Raw genomic sequence first — 11,408 nt, forward strand, 5'->3', positions numbered from 1 at the left:
GTCTTCGCGCCGACCTCGGAGGAGGGCCGGGCGGTGGGCTCGGCAGCCCCCGGCCCGGGCTGGGGCAGGGTCCGGATGAGGGCGGCGCCGGGCCGAGAGCCGGGGGGCGTCGGGCGGAGGGAGGAGGGGCGCGGGCGGGGCCGAGCCGCGGCGCCCTACTCCGGGGCTCTCGCCTGCGCTCGTCCCCCCGCGGGCGCGGTGCCCCCACCCGTGCCCACGGCCCCGCGCCCCAGGCCCCTGCCCCGCGGCACCCGCTCAGGAAAATCGCTGACGCCCCACCTGAAGTGCCCTGCCCCGAGCTGGGTGCGCCGCCTGCGCCCAGAGGGGTCGCTTCCTCCGGGCTCCCCGAGGGTCTTCTCCCTGAGCCCCAGCTCCCCGACACTCCCGCGGGGCCACACCTGGGAGCCCCTGCCGCCACCGGGACTAGCGAGGAACGGAGTCTAGACAGAAGCTGGAAGAACCCTCGGAGAGCAGAGTTCGTTTTGTCGCTTGGGTCCCAGGAGCCCGGAGGAGACAAGGCAACTCTGTGAGGCCAGGGCAGGAGTCAGGCCGCCTAACTACTCCACTCCCAGGGCCCCGGGTCCCCCGTCCCGTGCTCTGCCCCACGTGGGGAGCGGCGGCGGGGCGCCCAGCGGGACCGGCCCCGCAGAGCAGCGAATGGAGCAGCGGGGGCTGGCGCCTAGGGCCCCTTACATTCCCGGTCTGCGAGCGGCCCACGAGGGACCCCTGAGGCCTGCGGAGAAGGAAGACGGTCCTGGAACCACGGGCACCTGCCTGGGCCCCTGCGTGGTCAGGCACAGTGAATGAATGAGCGAGGGCACCAGCGAACCTCAAACAGGCCTTGTGGACTTTCCTGGCGGCTGGTGAAGAGGTAACCAGAGCGATGAGCACAGGGCAGGAGTAAAACTCAAGATTTCTTTCTTTTAAACAACAACAAAAAAAAACTGGCCCCTGTGATGTCAGAGACCTGCGAGGTGCAGAGGCCCACCAGCGGCGCGCCTTCGCTGCCGTTCAACCCCACGACCCCCAGTGAGGCCTTGGGCCTGACAGTCAGTGCCCTTGGCTGGACTGGGGAGTGGAGACAGCCACATGTCCCTGAGCTGGGCGGTTAACTGAGGAAAGAGAGGAAGAGGGGGTCGCCCCCAGCGAGTGCGGTGCACCGCACATCTCTATTAAAAATATTTCCTGAATGAATCTCAACCCATCTCCAGTACTCTAGGAGCACCATTATTTTCCTTTTCTTAACATGAATATTTCAAATGCACACTAAACCAGAAAGAGTAATATCAGGAACTCCTTCCGGAATGCCCCCAAACCAGCCAATCCTAACGGTTTTGCCATACTTGCTTCAGATGTTCCTGTACGAAATAAACACCACAACAGAGTCAAAGTCCTGGACAGCCCTCCTTGATCCCAAGTCTTCCCTGCCTACCACAGTACCCCTGTAAAACATCCCATCCATGTTTTTATGCTATTACTACATGTTCATGTGCTCATGAACTATATATAGCATTTTTTACCAGGTTTAGAACTTTCTGTGTGTTATGGTATTCTGTGTTTTGTTCTGTAACCCATCAGTTTTTTTACTCAATTGCATGTTTATAAGATCCATCTAATCACACAATCACATAATCTGGTTTATTTTAACTGCTAAATAGTGATCCATTTTATAAATACAGCACAATTTCTATACATATTCTTCTGTGGATGGACATTTCAGTTGATACAGTTTGTCATGATTATAAACAACACTACAGTGAACATTCTTGAAACTGTATTTGCATTTCTAGGGTACAGCCCATATTTCAATCACTCCAGTAAAAACCTGTTACAGAATAACAATGTTGAATTAACATTAACCAATGTGTTTGCTCTGTGTTTTACAGTTACTCCAATTGCTACACCAATAATTGCTATAATAAGTGCCTTTGCTTTTTTGCCCCTTACATTTTGACAGCTTACATTTTATCAAGCAAATAAAATCCTATAGACCAGGAGTCAGCAAACTTTTTCTTAAAGGGCCAGAAGTAAATACTTGAGCTTTTGCCAGACAAAGTAAAATCCATGCTATTCTATTATGTGAATACTTATATAACCATTTAAAATACAACCTTTTAAAAAGTAAAAACTATTTTTACTTCATGAGCTGTAAAAACAAAAAGAGGAAAGAAAAAACAAAATAACAGGCAGCTCAGAGGATCTGGCCCATGAGTTACAGATAGTTTGCCTACCCTTTATTACAAGAAAGTCATTCCAAAAATTACTTCCTTTCCTTGAAATCCAGCATTAAAAAGGAAGTCACTTTTAGTAAGGACAATGATATAATTTGGCTCACCAGAAGAATCAGAGTGGATATGGTGTTTCTCCCAGAGAAAAATTCTTAGGAAGGTGTCCCGTACCTTAGCCAGCTAACACAATAACTTTGGGAAAACCATTTTAATCCTTTAATCCTATTTTTTAAATCTCTAATACATTTTAATACATAGAATCCCTAACAATTAGGAATTAATGAGACAAGAAATGAGAGTCAATGAAAAAGTTGTATGTCATTTTCCTGCTTAATGAATCATCTCTCTGCTCCTAGTTCACTGATTTGAACACTGGCACGCAAATGCAGATGATTAAATTTGTTTTTCCTGAACTGAACTTGACCCACTTATTTTATATGTCTTTACTGAACTTGAGCCAAAACTTGAAAAAGTAATTTCAAGATACTTCTTAAATGAGGGGAATCAGCCTACTTTAAAATGTTGTTGACAAGAATGGGACCAAACTAAACTGTGGTGGCCAACCTGAGACTTACAAAGGGGCTGTCAATCTCCAAGCCCATTCAGTAAGCAGGGTTCTGGCAGAGGCCATGGGGTCAGCAAGGCAATTAGACATGGCTTCTGGGCACGTTTGTTTCTTTGACCAGTATTATCCTAAAGAATTCACACACAGACACTTTTCTTCACACACCTACCCACAAACGTGTCTATGTATGTACTAACAAATGTATTCTTTGCACACACCTTCTCTACTTCCTTAAATGCATACAGCATACACACTTCAAAGATACATATGGCTTTTTCACATACATACATGACTCCTACGTGTATGTCTTTCCACAGGCACCAAATAAGTCCTGTTCTTCCTCTCTCCCTCTCTTTCTCTCACACACACGTGTGCACCTTGTCACACAAACATTTCTCCCTCTGGTACATACATGCTCCTTGCAACCATATTTCTGTTGCTTGAAGATCCAACTCTTCACCTAACTTTTTCTTTGTAACATACACACATTTTCACAAAATGACACTCAAACACAATGTCATTCTCTCACATATTTTCATATATAAGTATATATGTGTGTGTGTGTGTGTGTGTATGTGTGTGTATTTGCTTATCTCATCCTACATACAAATATACGCACAGTCTCCTTCCTCCCTGGCCTTGGCACAGTTTCCTCTTGTGGCACATTCATCACAACCACCCAGCTGCAGGGCTGCAGAGCAGTGCTGGGTGCAGCCATTGAAGCTCCCATTTGTGTCTGTCAAGCAGCTTGGAATCATGTGTTAACAGAATGCCACTTGCTTCTATGTCAAGGGGGCTCCTAAATTCCTTAAGTGTACTAAAATTTTATTCTTTTACAGTAAATATTTCTAAAGTGTAACCCAGTTAATGCTGTTAACTATCACTTTCTGTAGAGAAAATGCTTCTCCAGCATAGTAAATACTTAAATCCAGCTTCCTTAAATTCTCCCAAATGAGAATGGGGGATGTCTTGGTTTGTTCAGGCTGACACACAAAGTACCACAAACAACAGACATCTATTCTCCCTCAATTCTGGAGGCTGGAAGCCCAAAATCAAGGTGTCAGCATGCTTGCTTCCTTTTGAGGCTGGGAGGAAGGATCTTTTGCAGACCTCTCTCTTTGCCTTGTCAAGGGCTGTTGTCTCCCTTGTCTTCACATGGTCTTCCCCCTTGCATATCTGTGTCCAGATTTCCTTTCATATAAGGACACCAGTTATATTGGATTAGGGCTTATTTTAATGACCCTCTTTTAGTTCGATTACCTCTGTAAAGACCCTATCTCAAAATAAGGTCAAATAAGGTCACATTCTGAAGCACTTCAGATTAGGACTTCACCGTATGAATTTGGAAGGGGCCAGGGATGGGGAATACAATTCAACCCCTAACAGTAGGATTTGACTTGTTTCTACATGTGGTTGGTTCAGAGATAACTAAACTTCACCTTGATCAATATTTCATCTGGTGCCTAGATGTGGCAGATCCTCATTTGAGACCTTAATCTCAAATTCCACTGCAACTTAACCTGCTCCACTCTTAACCTCCATTTTACGAGGGATATTGACCACCCAAAACGCAGAGGCCTTATTCAATAGATTCCTGAAGGTGAAACTGCACCACCTGGTGGACAATCGAGGTGCTACAGGTCCACCTTGGTTGATACCAAATATTAGATAGACAAAGGAAAAAGATTCAGAGGAGCAAAACATATTTGGTGCAACCGATATATTTCATGGAGATTGTGCATGAGAAATGAACATTTATGCAATCAATAAGACATTAACAAACTAAAGTGTGCTTGTGTAGAATTCAAGTGGAACAGAACATAGTAATTCAACTTCAGACTTTCTTTATAGATCTGATTGCAAAATAGGTGCACACTAACATTTTAACACCAGACCTTCATAACCACAGAAGGTGAAATTACATAAAAGTTTGAGGAGATACTCTGTTCCTATAATGTGTATTGCAATAAACCTCTCTGTTGGTTGTGTAGCAAGATTTAAGGACTTAATCTCTAAGTACATTTACAGAACAAAATTACACAGGACTGAAGAAAATGCAAAGGATGTGAACAATATCACTGTAGATGTCATTATCCGCCATACCTAAATTCTTTATTGTCTTTTTCTCTAAAGAACACCTCTTGGGGGTTTATTCATCTGGGAATGTAATAGTGTAATGTACACTATGCACATTATGAACATGTATGACACCCCTGGATTATTGTGATGTATCCCAAAATGTGTATGTATATCTCACTGCCAAGTAAGAGTTTTAGCTTAATGTATATAGCTTCTCTCTAACTAAAAGAATAAAGACGCTTGTGTTGAAGAAATATGTATTAATACAGAGTGAACAATGATGTTTCTTAGAGGCCAAATGAAAATTTATTTCATTTATCCTATTTTCATATCCCTAGCTCTTCTAGAGGGAAGGAAACTTGATTCAACTTCTTTTACAGACAATTTGATAATATCTATCAAAATTACCAGTATACCTGACCCAATAATTCACTCCTAGCCACTTATCTTTTAGGTATACTCACATCTGGGTGAAGGGATGTCTGCACAAGCACAAGGTTATTCTATATTTAATGTTATTCATGGTAGCAAAATATTGAAAATGTCAGAAATGCCCAGCCTTGGAACAGCATGGATGATTTGTGACACATATACGCAGTGCGATACTGTGTGGACATAAAAAAGAGTGAAAAACACTTTCATTACACTGCTAAGGAACAGTCTGCAGGATATTTTGCTAAGTTAAAAAAAATCAAGAAATAGCATGCTTTTTTTTTTCTTTTTCTTTTTTTTTTGAGAGGACATCTCTCATATTTGTTGATCAAATGGTTGTTAACAACAATAAAATTCTGTATAGGGGGGTCAATGCTCAATGCACAATCATTAATCCATCTCAAGCCTAGTTCTCGTCAGTCTCCAATCTTCTGAAGCATAACGAACAAGTTCTTACATGGTGAACGAATTCTTACATAGTGAATAAGTTCTTACATGGTGAACAGTGCAAGGGCATTCATCACAGAAACTTTCGGTTTTGATCACGCATTATGACCTATAAACAATCAGGTCAAATATGAATATTCATTTGATTTTTATACTTGATTTATATGTTGATCCCACATTTCTCCTTTTATTATTATTATTATTTTTATTTTTAATAAACTGCTGAAGTGGTAGGTAGATGCAAGATAAAGGTAGAAAACATAGTTTAGTGTTGTAAGAGAGCAATTGTAGATGATCAGGTGTGTGCCTGTAGACTATGTGCTAATCCGAGCTAGACAAGGGCAATAAAACATCCATGGAGCATGCTTTTTTTAATGTGCATTCAAGGGGCAGGGTAAATAATGTAGATGAGTATTTGGGCATCAAACATCTCTGCAAGAAAACGCAAGATACCAGTGCGATCGTAGCCACCAAAGAGCAGGCTTCTGCTGCTGGGAGACAAGAACAGGAGCGAGATTTTCCACTGTTCATGCTTTCCTGTCTTTGAATTTTGAGCTGTATAAATGTCCCTCTTCAAAATTAATTCAAAGTTTTTTAATTTAATTTTCCCTGCCCAAAACTTTTCGAAGGTCTACTAATATTTTTTTATTCATTTTATTATCATTAATCTACAATTACATGAAGAACATTATGGTTACTAGACTCCCCCATTCACCAAGTCCCCCCCCACAAATGCCATTACAGTCACTGTCCATCTGCGTAGTAAGATGCTGTAAAATCACTACTTGTCTTCTCTGTGTTGCACAGCTCTCCCCCTGCCTCCCCCACACTATACATGTTAATCATAATGCCCTCTTTCTTTTTCCCGCTCTTATCCCTCCCTTCCCACCCATCCTCCCCAGTTCCTTTCCCTTTGGTAACTGTTAGTCCATTCTTGGGTTCTGTGATTCTGCTGCTGTTTTGTTCCTTCAGTTTTTCTTTGTTCTTATACTCCACATATGAGTGAAATCATTTGGTACTTGTCTTTCTCCACCTGGCTTATTTCACTGAGCATAATACCCTCTAGCTCCATCCATGTTGCTGCAAATGGTAGGATTTGCTTTCTTCTTATGGCTGAATAATATTCTATTGTGTATATGTACCACATCTTCTTTATCCATTCATCTATTGATGGATGGATCAACTTAGGTTGCTTCCATTTCTTGGCTATTGTAAATAGTGCTGCGAGAAACATAGGGGTACATCTGTCTTTTTCAAACTGGGCTGCTGCATTCTTAGGGTAAATTCCTAGAAGTGGAATTCCTGGGTCAAATGGTATTTCTATTTTTAGTTTTGTGAGGAACCTCCATACTGCTTTCCACAATGGTTGAACTAATTTACATTCCCACCAGCAGTGTAGGAGGGTTCCCCTTTCTCCACAACCTTGCCAACATTTGTTGTTGTTTCTCTTTTGGATGGTGATCCTTACTGGTGTGCGGTGATATCTCATTGTGGTTTTAATTTGCATTTCTCTGATGACAAGTGATGTGGAGCATCTTTTCATGTGTCTGTTGGCCATCTGAATTTCTTCATTGGAGAACTGTCTGTTCAGCTCCTCTGCCCATTTTTTAATTGGATTATTTGCTTTTTGTTTGTTGAGGTGCATGAGCTCTTTATATATTTTGGATGTCAACCCTTTATCAGATCTGTCATTTGTGAATATATTCTCCCATACTGTAGGGTACCTTTTTGTACTATTGATGGTGTCCTTTGCTGTACAGAAGCTTTTCAGCTTGATATAGTCCCACTTGTTCATTTTTGCTTTTGTTTCCCTTGCCTGGGGAGATATGTTCATGAAGAAGTTGCTCATGTTTATGTCCAAGAGATTTTTGCCTATGCTTTTTTCTAAGAGTTTTATGGTTTCATGACTTACATTCAGGTCTTTGATCCATTTTGAATTTCCTTTTGTGTATGGGGTTAGACAGTGATCCAGCTTCATTCTCTTACATGTAGCTGTCCAGTTTTGGAAGCACCATCTGTTGAAGAGACGGTCATTTCCCCACTGTATGTCCATGGCTCCTTTATCATACATTAATTGACCATATATGTTTGGGTTAATATCTGGGATCTCTGTCTCTATACTGTTCCACTGATCTGTGGCTCTGTTCTTGTGCCAGTACCAAACTGTCTTGATTACTGTGGCTTTGTAGTAGAGCTTGAAGTTGGGGAGCGAGATCCCCCCTACTTTATTCTTCCTTCTCAGGATTGCTTTGGGTATTTGGGGTCTTTGGTGTTTCCATACGAATTTTTGAACTATTTGTTCCAGTTCATTGAAGAATGTTATTGGTAATTTGATAGGGATTGCATCAAATCTGTATATTGCTTTGGGCAGGATGGCCATTTTGATGATATTAATTCTTCCTAGCCAAGACCATGGGATGAGTTTCCATTTGCTAGTGACCTTTTTAATTTCTCTTAAGAGTGTCTTATAGTTTTCAGGGTATAGGTCTTTCACTTCCTTGGTTACGTTTATTCCTAGGTATTTTATTCCTTTTGATGCAATTGTGAATGGAATTGTTTTCCTGATTTCTCTTTCTATTAGTTCATTGTTAGTGTATAGGAAAGCCACAGATTTCTGTGTGTTAATTTTGTATCCTGCAACTTTGCTGAATTCAGATATTAGTTCTAGTAGTTTCGGAGTGGAGTCTTTAGGGTTTTTTATATATTGTATCATGTCATCTGCAAATGGTGACAGTTTGACTTCTTCTTTACCAATCTGGATTCCTTGTATTTCTTTGTTTTGTCTAATTGCCATGGCTAGGACCTCCAGTACTATGTTGAATAACAGTGGGGAGAGTGAGCATCCCTGTCTCGTTCCCGATCTCAGAGGAAAAGCTTTCAGCTTCTCACTGTTCAGTATGATGTTGGCTGTGGGTTTATCATATATGGCCTTTATTATGTTGAGGTACTTGCCCTCTATACCCATTTTGTTGAGAGTTTTTATCACGAATGGATGTTAAATTTTGTCGAATGTTTTTTCAGCATCTATGGAGATGATCATGTGGTTTTGGCCCTTCTTTTTGTTGATGTGGTGGATGATGTTGATGGATTTTCGGATGTTGTACCATCCTTGCATCCTTGGGATGAATCCCACTTGTTCATGGTGTATGATCCTTTTGATGTATTTTTGAATTCGGTTTGCTAATATTTTGTTGAGTATTTTTGCATCTATGTTCATCAGGGATATTGGTCTGTAATTTTCTTTTTTGATGGGGTCTTTGCCTGGTTTTGGTATTAGGGTGATGTTGGCTTCATAGAATGAGTTTGGGAGTATTCCCTCCTCTTCTATTTTTTGGAAAACTTAAGGAGAATGGGTATTTTATCTTCTCTGTGTGTCTGATAAAATTCTGAGGTAAATCCTTCTGGCCTGGGGGTTTTGTTCTTGGGCAGTTTTTTGACTACCGCTTTAATTTTGTTGCTGGTAATTGGTTTATTTAGATTTTGTGTTTCTTCCTTGGTCAGTCTTGGAAGGTTGTTTTTTTCTAGGAAGTTGTCCATTTCTTCTAGGTTTTCCAGCTTGTTAGCATATAGGTTTTCATAGTAGTCTCTAATAATTCTTTGTATTTCTGTTGGGTCCATCGTAATGTTTCCTTTCTCATTTCTGATACTGTTGATGTGTGTTGATTCTCTGTTTCTCTTAATAAGTCTGGCTAGAGGCTTATCTATTTTGTTTATTTTCTCAAAGAACCAGCTCTTGGTTTCATTGGTTTTTTCTATTGTTTTATTCTTCTCGATTTTATTTATTTCTTTTCTGATCTTTACTATGTCCCTCCTTTTGCTGACTTTAGGCCTCATTTGTTCTTCTTTTTCCAATTTTGATAAATGTGACATTAGACTATTTATTTGTGTTTGTTCTTCCTTCTTTAAATATGCCTGGATTGCTATATACTTTCCTCTTAAGACTGCTTTCGCTGCATCCCACAGAAGTTGGGGCTTTGTGTTGTTGTTGCCATTTATTTCCATATATTGCTGGATCTCCATTTTAATTTGGTCGCTGATTCTTTGACTATTTAGGAGCTTGTTGTTAACCCTCCATGTGTTTGTGGGCCTTTTTGCTTTCTTTGTACAATTTAGTTCTAGTTTTATACCTTTGTGGTATGAAAAGTTGGTTGATAGAATTTCAATCTTTTTGAATTTACTGAGGCTCTTTTTGTGGCCTAGTATGTGGTCTGTTCTGGAAAATGTTCCATGTGCACTTGAGAAGAATGTGTATCCTGTTGCTTTTGGGTGTGGAGTTCTATAGATGTCTATTAGGTCCATCTGTTCTAGTGTGTTGTTCAGTGCCTCTGTGTCCTTACTTATTTTCTGTCTGGTGGATCTGTCCTTTGCAGTGTATGGTGTGTTGAAGTCTCCTAAAATGAATGAATTGCATTCTATTTCCCCCTTTATTTCTGTTAGTATTTGTTTCACATATGCTGGTGCTCCTGTGTTGGGTGCATATATATTTATAATGGTTATATCCTCTTGTTGGACTGAGCCCTTTATCATTATGTAATGTCCTTCTTTATTTCTTGTTACTTTCTTTGTTTTGAAGTCTATTTTGTCTGATACTAGTACTGCAACACTTGCTTTTTTCTCCCTATTGTTTGCATGAAATATCTCTTTGCATCCCTTGACTTTTAGTCTGTGCATGTCTTTTGGTTTGAGGTGAGTCTCTTGTAAGCAGCATATAGATGAGTCTTGTTTTTTTATCCATTCAGTGACTCTCTATGTCTTTTGATTGGTGCATTCAGTCCATTAACATTTAGGGTGATTATCGATAGGTATGTACTTATTGCCATTTCAGGCTTTGGATTCATGGTTACCAAAGGTTCCAGGTTACTTTCCTTACCATCTAAGAGTCTAACTTAACTCACTTAGTATGCTGTTACAAACACAATCTAAAGGTTCTTTTCTATTTCTCCTCCTTTTTCTTCCTCCTTCATTCTTTATATATTAGGTATCAAATTCTGTACTTCTTGTCTATCCCTTGATTGACTTTGGGGATAGTTTATTTAATTTTGCATTTGCTTCATAATTAGCAGTTCTACTTTCTTTACTGTGGTTTTATTACCTCTGGTGACAGCTATTCAACCTTAGGAACACTTCCATCTATAGCAGTCCCTCCAAAATAGACTGCAGAGATGGTTTGTGGGAGGTAAATTCTCTCAGCTTTTGCTTATCTGGAAATTGTTTAACCCCACCTTCAAATTTAAATGATAATCTTGCCGGATAAAGTAATCTTGGTTCCAGGCCCTTCTGCTTCATGGCATTAAATACATCATGCCACTCCCTTCTGGCCTGTAAGGTTTCTGGGGAGAAGTCTGATGTTAGCCTGATGGGCTTTCCTTTGTATGTGATCTTCTTTCTGTCTCTGGCTGCTTTTAACAGTCTGTCCTTATTCTTGATCTTTCCCATTTTAATTACTATGTGTCTTGCTGTTGTCTTCCTTGGGTCCCTTGTGTTGGGAGATCTTGGATCTCCATGGCCTGAGAGACTATCTCCTTCGCCAGATTGGGGGAGTTTTCAGCAACTACCTCCTCAAGGACACTTTCTATCCCTTTCTGTCTCTTCTTCTTCTGGTATCCCTATAATGCAAATATTGTTCCGCTTGGATTGGTCACACAGTTCTCTCAATA

The 11,408-nt window shown here is 40.8% G+C and overlaps 1 protein-coding gene across 1 annotated transcript in view; it reads right to left on the reverse strand.

The window, feature by feature from the left end:
* GREB1 (growth regulating estrogen receptor binding 1) overlaps positions 1-2,513 on the reverse strand; it is a 130,293-nt gene extending 127,780 nt beyond the window's left edge. Inside the window, exon 1 of the mRNA XM_073216453.1 lies at positions 280-2,513. The gene's annotated coding sequence lies outside the window, so the exon portion shown is untranslated. The remainder of the gene's footprint in view (positions 1-279) is intronic.
* Positions 2,514-11,408: the final 8,895 nt, after the last annotated feature.

This window comes from Manis javanica, chromosome 1 (genome assembly GCF_040802235.1).
Source record: "Manis javanica isolate MJ-LG chromosome 1, MJ_LKY, whole genome shotgun sequence".
NCBI classification, from domain to species: domain Eukaryota; kingdom Metazoa; phylum Chordata; class Mammalia; order Pholidota; family Manidae; genus Manis; species Manis javanica.